Genomic DNA, 14,364 nt, shown 5'->3' with positions numbered 1-14,364 from the left:
GAAGTTCGACAGTTCGCGGACTTGGCAACAAGTCATTCTTCCGGTTTCTCTTGATCAACAAAGTTCGCAAACTTTGGTTCAAGGAATAGGACTTATACATAAATGTGTTTCCAAAACAATGCTTATGTCCATCATTGGTTATGTAATCTAAACTCTCATTTCAATCACTGAAACATTCTTAGAGGACGTTATACAGTTGTTAGACCATTTCTCGTCAAAGCAATTTTCAAGACGATTGAAGCATATCATGACTTTCGTCACTAGGTAAAGATAAACTTGGTTGAAGTGAAAAGCCTAACAACACATATTTCGAGATAGGCGAGGTATACTCGGCTCGAAATACCAATTGTGTATAATCTAAGTCTATATATATATACACTACACCATTTTTTCCGATTCGAAACGGTTTTTGAGCGTTACGAATCGGGGTTGTAACGGTTCCTGACCGTTACGAAAATGGGTGCTACAATTTTTTGCGACGGGTCCACTAGCCGTTACGAATTTTTTTCGTAACGGCCCTTGTAACAGCTTAGAGCCGTTACTACGTGGCACCGTCGTAACATGCTCAAGCCGTTACGAATTTATTTAGTAACAGGACGTTGTAACAGGTTAAAGCCGTTACGAATATTTTTGTAACTGTAAAAATATTACTGTCGGTCAACCTTGACCTGGTCAAAATCAGTTAGCAATGACCAATTTTGACCGGATCAAGGTTGACCGGCAGCTCATTCTCGACCGGGATACGCCGGAATTCCAAATAAATACACATTTGATTCTACCGATCATCCATATCTAACAATAGTTTCAATCAATTCATACTATACTCAATCAATTCATATCTACACATTCATATAAAAAACACAAGTTTTTCTAAGTACCAATTTTTTTTTGTTAAGTATCAAATTCTGAGGGAATACACAGATAGAAATTTACTAACTTCCAAAGTTCAGTTCATAGAAACTTAAAAAACTTTCTAAGTTCATAACTTATATCTAAGTCATGTCACATGCTAACATGAACAGAAACACGACTCACATAAAAGCCTTCTCATGCCGCAGACTGCTGCATCTGAAGTAGGATTCACAAAGCTGATGGAATCCAACGCGACAACAGCTATGCATCTTCAATCCAATGGCCATTGCTCTTACAGGATCTCTCCACCAAGAAAGAAGCAGCTACGCAGTACTTCACCTGCAGACACAAAATACTGTTAACAACGGTTTAACGCAACGTTGTTAGACAAGAAAATTAGGCAAATGCAAGAGTGTAAACCAAATTTAGTTGGTTAGAGATAACACATAACATCACACATAGGACAATACAAAAACGATAACATAATCAAAAAGCAAAGATTGGTGGAATAGGAAATCATGAAAACATGTATAAAGAGCTCGAGGGATTACCAAGCTTACAAAGAGGGGAACTAAAGCTATCCAGAAATATGTATGCCAACCTGCACATTGAAAGAAAAAAAGAGGCTTTTAAGACAGTTTGTAAGATCAACATGCCAGGAAAATAATTAGCAGGTTGAATTTTAAAATCAAAGACTTTGAGTTGTTTGTAACTTACTAATACAGATTTATCTTCTTGGCGATTTCGTACTAGATTGCTTTGTGCTTCTTGTTGTTTGATCACATATCCTTGCTGATACAAAACACAGTAGAAATTTAGTAAAGAAACTCGTAGCCAAGACTTCATCATGTCGTACTCCTTGAATACAATAGTTAGTGAAGGAACAATATGCACAGAAAAAAGACCAAAGAAAGCAAGTTTAAGTTGAGTAATAAAGAAAGCAAGTTTAAACTGAATGCCTTTACGAATACTTAAGATAGAATATGCGGACACAAAAAAACCAAGAGGTACTTGCATCCGCCTCCTAACAACATCTAGCCGGTATGTAAATTTCTGACCAAACAACCCAGCTACAGCCCCACAAGACAGACGCAAGATATACTTAGAATGTAAACTACACAAACCATGACATATACTCTTTTTAGGACTTGTAACCTACAAATCTACACAAACATGACTCACATAACATCGCGAGATCCAATTTCAATTCTTAAAGGAACACCCTGATGACAAGAAAATTCATTTCTAAATATTATGAGAAGAAAATACTAGGAATATGAAGGAGAAACAACTGGCATGTTCAGCCAAACTATGCAGAGAAAGCAAACATTTGAAGACTGAAACTCAGACAAAGCAAACATTGGAAGATTACAATACCTTTAAATTTTTTTACACAAAAGCATATTGTAATTACAAAAGTAAGAATAAAAAAAAAACTACTATGAAAAAGCATTCAACATATAAGTTATCTTTGATTGATCATCTGAAATGTATACGGAACTGCATTCATATACTTTGGCAATGTGCGACTTGAGAGATCGAGTACCTTTTTAATATTTATCAGCACCTTCATCAAACACACCAGAACTTCCAACTCTGAAATCCAGTTGCTTTTGATGCTTTAATCTACGACGTTCATCAAAACTTTCCACCCTTCAAACTGCTTGTGTGACATAATACTTGGATACATAAGAATATCACCTCTTGCACAAGTTTTAGATAAAAAAAAGAATCAAAAGTCAATACCTGACTGAGAATATCAATTGTGATTTATGTATTATGAAAATCAAGAGTCGAGAGCTGGGTGCACATTTTGAATAGCGTCGAAGGAAGGGATTTGAGGCCATTATTACTCAGATGCAGAGCCTACAAAACATGCGACTAAGTAAATGATGATATGATTCAGATAATTGACAATGGTAGGAAAAAAGAAGATTGGAGCACCTTAAGATACCGTAAACTCCCAACTGTGTCAGGCAAGTCTACCAAGATATTTGATGCAAGATCAACCTGCACCAAGAAAAAATTTCAGATCACAAATCCAAGCTATACTTGTAACAAATACGAATTTTTGGATAGTAAAGTAAGATCAGAATACTCGTCTTCCTGGCTGCGCTACCTAACTGTCTTGTTGGAAACACATACATACAAGTTACGGCTGATATGCGCGCTCAACAATATCCTTCCTCTTTATTATAAAAAAGTTGTGTGCAATCTCAGCACAAAAAGTCCTGAATCAGGTAAGATAAAGGTGACAAGTAAAAATCAATACCAATACCATAGAGAAGAAAAAGAGAAACCTAAGCACAGAGAAAGGCCGGAGGAAAGTGAAAACTCATCTTTACATGGTAAATCTTACTACAAGGGAGATGAAATGGAAAGTGGTTTTACCTGTTGTGCATCATCAACAATTTGATCTCCTTGACATTGTGCACTATAAATTTATTGAAGTCATTGGGTAGGAGGTAACACCCTTGAGATACATATATCTTCAACTTGGATAGCTCGTCCGACCAAACCACACCTCTGAAATCAACCAAAAATCTCTAAGGTGTTAACATCAATGAAATATTTAGACGCAAATTATCCATTTACGTATGAAATTTCCTCATTTGCCTTGTAAATCTACAGTTAAAGCATAATAAATGTTTCATTCAAAACAAAGACGTCGTCGAAAGTAATGAAACTATAGAAAGAATGATAAGCTAGAGCTAATTATAGTCAGACTCTAATTGAGATTGGTTATTACTCTTAAAGATGAGTTACATGAAAACTTTTAAACTTATTTCCATTAGACTAAACCCTACCTGTCATGTAAAATTATTAAAGAGACATAAACTTAACAATAAACCTTATTTTTGCAATGAACAATACATACCACAACTGAAATCGTAAATCAGAATCATAAATCTAATATGCTCTCAGTTCAGATTCATAAATAATAACAGATTCATAAATAATAACTATGTACATCATATTGAGAAGGTTTCTAGTCTTTTTACGACGATTCAAATCAAACCCTAATTAAATATGGCTTCGTCTGTAGAAAATCAAACCCAACCCTAAGAATTTCAATACCAAATCAACGAGTAGCAAGAAACCCTAAAATCGATTGAAATACTGAAACCCTAAAATCTAATTTACAAACCGAAATCCTACAGATGATAAATACTTACAGAGATCTGTGAAATCGAAAACCTAAATTCGCTTAACAGACGATTGAATATCAATTCTTCAAAGATTAGATGATTTGATAACAGATTAGAGAAAACCCTAAAACTGGTGATGATAAAACTGAAATCGAAACCCTAAACTGATGATGATGACGACGATGATGATTAAAGAACTGAGATCTTCAGTTGAGAAGAACTAAAATCAGATGTGGTTAATTTGTATTCATGGGGAAGAGAAGAGAAATGGGTTTACTCGATGAGAAGGGGGAGAAAAAAAGAAAGAGGAAGGGAAACGAGAAATGTAGTTCACTACTCGATGAGAGGGGGATAAAATCATATCTTTAAGGATGAAATTATCCTCTAGTGTAATTCATGTTGGGTGGAAAAAAAATGGCACATGGCTTAATGGCACACGCGCAAATACACATGTTACCCGAGTCTAGTGTGACCAAGCGTGTGAGCAGCACGCGTAAACAATTAGCCTGTTACGATTCGTAACGGCTAGCATCTGTTACGAATCATAAAAAAATTTGTAACGGCTTCAGCGTGTTACAACCAGGTTGTAACGGCTTTTTGTAACAGAAATATTCGTAACGGCTGCTGGGCCGTTACGAATTTTAGTTGCGAATCTGGAAAAATGGTGTAGTGATAGCATACGACTTTTTGTCTCAAGAAGTAGGAGATAGAGTAAATAGACTTTTGAGTGACAGATAAGTTCAAGTCTTCACATACCTTTTTGTCGAGAAGTTCCACCGGTTCCTTGAGTAGTTCTTCTACTTGTATGATGAATCTCCATGAAGTCCTTGAGCTCAACTACACTTTATATCCTAGTCCGAGACTTAGCTATAATAGACTAGAAATCAAGACTTACAGTTTTAATCACTAACATTGACAAACATACTTGAGATAACAACGCATGAGAGTTAGACCGAGCAATGCTCTAACAATAAGGGTTATCTTGTATCTTTAAACTCCTTGATGAATGCATTTAGCTTCGGCTTTATGATTGCATCTAAAGAACAAGTTGATATTTTTGTTTTTTTCTGGTCAAGAAATGTCTCTTTCGAAAATTTCATTAGGATCTCGTTCTTGTACCTTTGCCAATTTTATTTACAAAAAGGGGGAGAATTAATATGTAGTTCACACTACAAATACATATGGTTTTTGGATCATTATGTAAGGGGGAGTGGTTTCCATGTGAGATGGAGTATTGACTAAGGGGGAGTGATACATATCACCATAGTATTGTTGTTGAAGTTGTGATACAATTGAACTTTGACGTTGTGTAATGATACTATGACACTGTATAACAATGATTGAGTACTATTGTTTTCTTGTTGTTATAGCTACGGATTTTCAACAACGATGATGCTAAACTTACAACCTTTGGGATCATTGGAGTACTTGGAAGTGACGAAGATTTCGAGTAATGTTGAAGATTAGGCATGTGGAATAGGAGCTACAAAGGTTAATTTATTTATTTTTTGTATTCCATATGTATTAATAGTTTTGCCACTAAAATTGACAAAGGGGGAGATTGTTAGAGCATTGCTCGGTCGAACTCGCATGCGTTGCTATCTCAAGCATGTTTGTCAATGTTAGTGATCAAAACTATAAGTCTTGATTTCTAGCCTACATAGCTAAAGGTCTCGGACTAGGATAGAAAGTGTAGTTGAGCTCAATAACTCCATGGCAATCATCATACAAGACGAAGGACTACTCAAGGAACTGGTGGATCTTCATCGACTAAAAGGTATGTGGAGACTTGAACTTATCTGTCACTCAAAAGTCTATCTATTATATATCCTACTCTTGAGACAAAAGTCGTTTTGATATATAGACTTTCATTATACACATTTGCTATTTCGAGCCGAGTTTATCTCGCCTATCTATTTCTCGAAATATGTGTTGGTAAACTTTCGCTTTAGCCGAATTCATCTTTACCTAGTGACGAAAGTCATGCTATGTTTCAATCACTTTGAAAATTGCTTTGACGAAAAATGGTCTGTGAATAACGGCTATATCCGTCCTCTGAGAATGTTTCAATGATTGAAATGAGAGTTTAGATTACATAACCATTGGTAGGACATAAGCATTGTTGTGGAAACATATATATGTATAAGTCCTTATTCCTTGAACCAAAGTTTGCGAACTTTGTTGATCAAGAGAAATGGAAGTGGCGTGAGCCAAGTCCGCGAACTCAGTCCGTGAACTGGCGGAAGTTCTCGACCCGAGAATTTCTGCTGGAGTTTGTGAACTCCTTCCATGAGCTTAAGTCCGTGAACCCAGTCCGCGAACTTGAGCAGGTTATATCTAAAACCGGTTGTTCCTTGAACTCATGTTTATTTAAACTAAGGAATGCTTTTGCAAACCGTGGATATAAAGTTCATAGACCGATCCGAGTGAATCAAACGTTTTTTCTTCGATTGTGTCTTGTGTGGTTACATAAGATCTAAGCAATTGAACAACTCTCTAACTAGTTCATTTGAGTCATTTGAGCTAGTTATGGTGATGAAGAATATGGTTGATATGAAAGTAATCATATGGCTAACCATTTGGTTGACTTGTTGAACCAAAAAATGTTAATATTGGGTACGGTTCATAAACCCAAAATTGGACATTTCATTTGTGTGTGACAATCTAAGTTTTCGATCTAACGGTTGAGAAATATTAGCTTGAATCTAATCAGTTTTTCATCTAACGGTGAATATTGAATGCTTTGTTACTAAGCTAACATTGATTGCAAACCCTGATTTGAAAGTGTATATAAGGGAGAACTCTAGCAACTGGGAAACCCAATCCCCACACATTCTGTGTGATACTAGTTGTGCTAAGCTAGAGTCGATTCTCCTTTAACCTTTGGTATCTTCTTCTAAACCAGGTTAACGACTTAAAAACTTCATTGAGATTGTGAAGCCAGACCGATACTACTTTTCTTGTAGTTGTATGATATGATCTTGCATATTCTATCGTTATGAGTACGATTGTAATAATTGGCCCGAGATTTTATATCTCCGATAGGAAAGATAGAAAAGAAGTCACAAACATCTTCGTCTCATCGTTTGTGATTCCACAATATCTTTCTTCGCTGCGTTGATTAAGATTATTGTGAGGTGATTGATAATACTAAACTGTTCTTCGGGAATATAAGTCTGGTGTTATTGATTGGTTCCTGTTCACCTTGATTTATCAAAAGATGGAACAAAACTCGTAGTTATATTCGTGGGAGACAGATTTATCTATTACTGTAGACTTTTCTGTGTGATACAGATTTGTTTATTAAATTCTTCGACTTTGGGTCGTAGCAACTCTTAGTTGTAGGTGAGATCAGCTAAGGGAATCAAGTGCGCAGTATCCTGCTAGGATCAGAGGCGTAGGAGCATGACTGTACCTTGGATCAATGTGAGATTGGTTGGGGTTCAACTACAATCCATGCCGAAGTTAATTTGAAGTAGGCTAGTGTATGTAGCGTCTTAATACAGTGTGTGTTCAATCTGGACTAGGTCCCGGGGTTTTTCTGCATTTGTGGTTTCCTCGTTAACAAAATTCTGGTGTCTGTGTTATTTCTATTCCGCATTATATTTGTTTATATAATTGAAATAATACAGGTTGTGCGTTGTTCAATCAATTAGAATATCCGACCTTTTGGTTGTTGATTTAAATTGATTGACACTTGGATATTGGTTTTTGATACCATCCAAGTTATCTCTCTAGTATTTGATAAAGACTCGCAGATTTCTATTTGCTTGAGTATATATCAAATTGAGAGATTGAGATATAAACTCTTTGATATACTTTTATCTAGATTGAGTCTATCTGTCTAGTTGATTTTCTAGAAATTATATTGGAGTTTGACCATACAGATTGTTAACCGAAATATTGGGTGTGGTTGTTAGACCCCCACTTTTTCACTAACTTAAAAAGAGTTTAGCTTTTGATTATGTTTCTGTCCTAGGAACTAGAGTTGTCTTTGACTATGGTATGTTCCAAACTATATCTAATTATGTAAGGGTCTATCTATTTTTATTTTATTTTTTTTTGCGAAAAATGTAAGGTCTATCATTTAGGGTTCTTTTTCGTCTATGTATGTGAGCTCTATTTGTTATGTTAAAGCAACAAATTATCGATCTTAATATTATTTATGGATTTATTTACTTGTATCTCTGAGTTCAAAGAAAAAATTATGTTTATATTATCTATCTGACTGTACTTTGTTCGAATTATCTCATTAAAATTTTCCTATTATTTTAATCGCGAGAGACACCGAGACAAACTTACTATCAGCACAAACACCAAGTGGAGGTGAATATACTAGAGGATTGAAACAATCCTTAAGCATAACTTCAATCTTACAATTTCTAAACCCCAAAATTCTAATACTTCTTTACTTAGAACCCTTAATTTCTCAAACCTCAAACAATTTCAAAACCTTACAATAGTGAAGAAACAAACTGAAATTGGAGTGTTTAGTTGATAATGGTGGTGGTCGTCATAATGGTGGAGATTATGAAATTCCTCATAATATTTTATCATCCCAACATCATAAGATTACACGACATCATCGAGGTTGATAACTTTTATTCATATTCCCTTTCTTTTTACTGAAATTCTCAATTCAGAATAATATTTATGTGGATGAAGTGTGAATTAGTCACTAGTTATATCAGTAGTAATGGTCCTGACTTAGATATTGCAAAATCGTGGGTGGTGCTCGGACTAAATTACTTGATTTCTAGCACAGAAGATGTATGCATCTGTTACCTCAAAAAAAAAAAACTTAAGATAGTCCAATTCACAAAATTGATGCTTGATTTATGCAATTTAGATCCAAGGGAGGATACATCTTATACTAAAGTACCGCGGAGGAGGTGATCTCTCTTTGCATCGCCGAAGCTACAACAAAACACTTCATGCAGCAGTTTGGTGGATACAAGAACTTGTAGTGCTAAATTACTAGTTTATTGAGATGCGCTTCTCTTTTAGCTTATGCACACTTAGCACTGTGCATTTTCATAGGAACAATTGGAGACAATTGTTGAGTGTCTTTCTGATATGCTCATCAATGCAGAAAAAGAAGCTTAATGAATTTGCTAATTTTCTGGCCAAGGTGATTTCCAGTTGTCTTTTTTCATGTTTTGTTAATTTCTCATGCTGATCTAGTAGTTAAAACTATTACATGCCTATCCATCTTTATACACCTTTAGACGAAGAAAATAAGCTCCACAGTTACTTTCTAAAGGTAGAAAAGGACGATGTTTGCATTATTCTACACACTGATGATGCACAATTTTCTCATTAGCAGCTCTAGATGAAATTTGGAGTAGCTAGTACCTTACTAGTTGATCAATTGAAGACGAAGAACTACTAAAGAGAGCTTGTGGAACTTCATCAACAAAAGGTATGTGGAGACTAAAACTCATCTATCACTTGGAAAGTCTATTTCTACTATATCTCCTATATTGAGACAAAAGTCGTATTAGTATATAGTTGTCGATTATACACATTTGAGATTTCGAGCTGAGATTGACTCGCTTACATATTTCTCGAAATATGTGTTGATAAGCTTTCACTTCAACCAAGTTCATCTTATATTCTTGACGAAAGTGAAAAGATGATCATGTGAAAACCGCCGAGTAACATCTTACATGGTTTGTGTGATACAATCATTTGGTGTAGACTTGGAATATTTCGTTATGATTATTCCAATAACTTGAAAATTGCTTTGATGCTAATAGTGTGTGAAAACGGCTATTGTCATCCTCTAAGAAAGTTTCAATGATTGAAATAAGAGTTTAGAATACTTAACGATCATTGGATTATAAACATAATGCGCATTCTTGCATGTATGTGATCCATGACCGGAACTAAAGTATGCATACCCGTATGCATACTTGAAGTTGTGAACTTCGGTGTACCAAGTACACATACCGGTACGCATACTTGCGTAAGGTATAGGTCCGGGAATTTCTACTGGGTTTTGGAAGTGTACTAAGTATGCGTACCCGTTCGCATACTGGCGAACCTAAACTCAGACCGGCTACTTAGGTATGCATGCCCGTATGCATACTTTAGTGATTAAAGTTCTAAAATCGGTTGACTCATGAACTAATACATTTATATATTAAGGAATGCATTCTTTGCAAACCGTGGCTATAATGTTCATGAATTGATTCGAGTGAATCAAACTGATTTTGCAACAATTGTGTTTCTATGAGAATATAGCAATTGAAAAACTCTTTAACTAGTTTCATTTGAGTCATTTGAACTAGTTATGGTTAAGATGAATAAGATTGATATGCAAGTGTTCATATAGCTAACCTTGGTTAACTACGGTTGAGCCAACATGGTGTATACGTTTAGGTACGGTTACTAAACCTAAATGAGGGTACATTTGATTTGTGTATAACAAGATAAGTTCGATCTAACGGTTGAAAGATATTAGCTTGAATCTAATCAGGTTTCATCTAACGGTGAATATTGAATGCTTTGTTACCAAGGTAACTTACATTGCAAACCCTGATTTGAAAACTATATAAAGGAGAACTCTAGCAACTGGGAAACCTAATCCCCACACCTCATGTGTGATACCAGTTGTATAAGATAGAGTTGATTCTCCTTTAACCTTAGGTTTTTCACGAAACCCTGTAGGTTAACGACTTAAAGACTTCATTGGGATTGTGAAGCCAGACCAAACTATTTTCTCTATAGTTGCGTGTCGTGATCTTATTTCTTTTACCGTGTTTGAGTACTATTTTCTCTAAGATTTGCTCGAGATTATATCTCCGATAGGTAAGATTAAAAGTAGACACAAACATCTTCGTCTCATCGTTTGTGATTCCACAATATCTTGTTTCGCTACCATACGATTAAGATTATTGTGAGGTGATTGATAATACTAGGTTTTTCTTCGGGAATATAAGTCTGGTTTATCAATTGGTTCCTCTGCACCTTGATTTATCAAAAGACAGAACAAAACTCGTAGGTATTTCTGTGGGAGACAGATTTGTTTATCAAGTATTTGACTTTGGGTCGTAGCAACTCTAGGTTGTGGGTGAGATCAGCTAAGGAAATCAAGTGCGTAGTATCCTGCTGGGATCAGAGACGTAATTGAAGAACAGGCAACTTTCGTCAAACATAAGAATTATAATCCGAGCAATCACTCTCAAGAATTCGATCAATCAACCAGAACTTATTCGAACTCAACAGTTCACAGAAAACTTGTAGAAATCTTAAACACATTCACAATCCTTGATCACCATTGATCTCACACATTTCTCAGCTTCCCTCCTACATATCAACCCATCCTCTCTTGTGACTGAATTGACTCTGGAACGTCCATTGTCTTGGTTTAGGCCGGAGTCTTACAGATTGATCTCTCGAATTCAAGCACTCCCTTTCCAGTGCATCTGTGTGAGGTTAAGCAGTTTTTTCGGTTCGAGGAGTCTCCTCCGCACGGTCGTCTCCTCAATTCCTTAAAACCAGCAAATCATTTTTCCCTATCTACAAGTGCCCATGTAACTCGCCAAGTTTTAATGTCCTTAGCACCAAAAATATTAAAATTAAATGACGTTATAATAAGGGCTGCCAATATTGGTGCTCCCCTCAACATGAAAGTTTGGCGCTAGCTCGCGCCATTAAAAGTGGCACACTTTGCCAGGTACTAATAACATTGGCACCTGGCGGTTGACATTTAAACACGGGTGCGACAAAAAAGTGATGCCAATATTATTGGAGCCAGCCACATTGACACGAAATAACGTTACGATGAAGATTACCTATGTTGGTGGCATTCCCACAAACTTTTTATCATTCAATCGTTATGGATTCGAGCAAGAAGGTGCATAAGCACCAATTATCGAATAAATCAATTCAGATTCGAAGATAAACCCATATAGCTCAATAGAGAGCAGGTATGGATATATTCGGCAACTGAGTTCATAATATTAATTCGTATTAGACTTCAAGTGACAAGTGTTGAGAGTATAAAATACATACCATAAGTACAACAATGAGTCAATATTCTTGAAGCAGAAACACAAAATACTGATAAACATAGAGGACAACCTTGAGGAATTCAATCGTGGAGTTATTGCTCCGGAACATGTTCAAGTTGCTCTATGCTAATGGGCAATCCATCTAAGAAAAAATGCGACATAAGAGAAAGTTATAAATAGTTTATATAGCTAGAGTACATCAGGTAAGAATTACAACAAGCGTTAATGACATTCTTTAAGGGCTTTATGATATTTTTTTACGATACCAGTAGACAATCTATCTAAGAGATATCCAACGGAGATTCAACAGAGAATTAATTACTAGTCATGTACAATACAAATATATAAATATATACTGAGACGTGCAACATATATATAAAAAATGACATTTCAGTTGGTGAGACTCTAGTATGCGTACAGGCTTTAGGGATCAATATAGATGCCCCTACTACCATTGTTAGAGTCTGTGGGCCTCAATTCCCTGCAAAATCAAGATTGTATATATAGGTCGTATGTTTCAGATATGGGATAAGGGGAAATTTTATAATTTTCTCCTGTGGTAAAGACCCATCATCAACGGTAATTGAATAAAATGCAATTAATTGTTATTTTCATTGTTGGCGATATACTTACTTCCATGTTGGTGAACTTGGTCATCACGATACACATAATGTTTTTCCAATTTTGGAGAAGTGCCTAATCAGTTTGATAACGGTCAACGCTCTAACCTGGTTCATAGGATTCAACAAGTGTGTTGAATAATCCATAACATTATTTTCATGCAGTATCAGGATTTTGAAGAGTACTACAGTGAAAAGGTCAGGGGGATGCTAGGAAAAATCTTAAGGAGGTCTTTGTTATACAATTTTATTTCTAGAAAAAGTGTTTGGTACTTCAAAGAAAGACACATTCTACAATTACAAGCCAAAAGATTAAAAGTCATCAACCCACTTCTAAGCAAGGAGACTTCTTATGAGGATTTCACAGAGTTGTTAAAAAATGGTGAACCTTGAGAACACAATGAAGACTTGATCGAGGAGATTCACAATGAAAACAATTACCTAATTGGTTCAGGAGAATTTGCAGGCCTGACATTGCTTTGCAGTCACAAAATTTGAGTGGGACGGATATACCAGCTTTAGGTAGGATGCCACTTGATCACGATTTTCTTCCCGACCTCCACCACCAAAACACACTTCCTTCATGTATCCCAGTAGTTTAAGAGCTTTATCATTGACAGCAATGCCTCCATATACATGTGAGGTGCATAGTGTAACTTCACAAGATGATACTATTACAGTTCTAATTACTTCTCAAGGCCTCGATCAGACTAGTCTGAATTGGGGGTAAAAGTTACATCATAGAAATATCAAAGCAGGTTAAACGCCTATAACCGTATATTCCAAGGATTTCAGGCATTCCACTTGTAGGGGATAAACCAATTAAGGGAAAGCATGATGTTTAACATACCCATTCTGGATTATTCCATTCTGGGTCGTGGAAGTCAAAGAAATCAAACTGGTGCTTGAATTCAAAGAAGTACGAGATGCTGTGGAAGTCATCACTGTACCCCGAATATGGTGTATTCCCTTTCAATGTTATGGAGATGATACTGCTGATTTCACATAACCCGGTTCATCTACTCAACTAGAGATCTCTGAATTGTTAAACAACACCCCAACATGGTAGCAGGATGACAGTTTGATCAGGAAATAAGTAGATTAGACATAATTATAATTTTCAACCATTTGAACGGTTTGTTTCCAAGTAATTATTCATTATTATTATTATTAAAAACTATTTGAAATTAGATAATTAATAAGTTTGTATTTTTAATTAAAAATGAATCGTTCAAAATGATTAAAAAGTTATTAAAATACTCTCTCGTTCTTCAATGACAATCCAAGATGATCTCGATTAACTTCATACAAAATGCTAGTAAAAGTTCTCACATCTCTTTAAAAATGAGCAATTCAAGTTTGAAGGTTCTTACTTTTTCTTGAATTTTTGTTACTGACTGAGGCCACAAACCTTTGCAACATATTGTGCCAACAATGGGACTGGTTTAAACAAGATCAACATCTTCTACTCGACTGATGTGAGCCACCATTTTGTTGATATTAATAAAATATAATGATAATTTGAAATGAAGTTATCAGAAGCGTAAGGAAGATGTAAGTTGAATCTTTGGAATTGAATATTTATTGGAATAAATTTTTGACAATTGGATGATAAAACACTTGAACCACTAAGATAGCACCTAGTGACAGAGGCTCTACCACTGGCAATGAAAACTTAGTCGTGAAATCAAATCCCTACCAAACGGCAAGACTCTACCGCTCGGT

At 35.6% G+C, this 14,364-nt stretch overlaps 1 non-coding gene across 1 annotated transcript; it reads right to left on the bottom strand.

The window, feature by feature from the left end:
• Positions 1-3,383: 3,383 nt before the first annotated feature.
• On the bottom strand, positions 3,384-3,473 carry LOC113342214. The gene has a single exon (XR_003356513.1). It is a non-coding gene; the product is annotated as a small nucleolar RNA Z101 (small nucleolar RNA).
• Positions 3,474-14,364: the final 10,891 nt, after the last annotated feature.

The sequence above is a fragment of the Papaver somniferum genome, chromosome 1, assembly GCF_003573695.1.
Source record: "Papaver somniferum cultivar HN1 chromosome 1, ASM357369v1, whole genome shotgun sequence".
NCBI lineage: Eukaryota > Viridiplantae > Streptophyta > Magnoliopsida > Ranunculales > Papaveraceae > Papaver > Papaver somniferum.
This window is presented reverse-complemented; position numbering and strand designations above follow the sequence as displayed.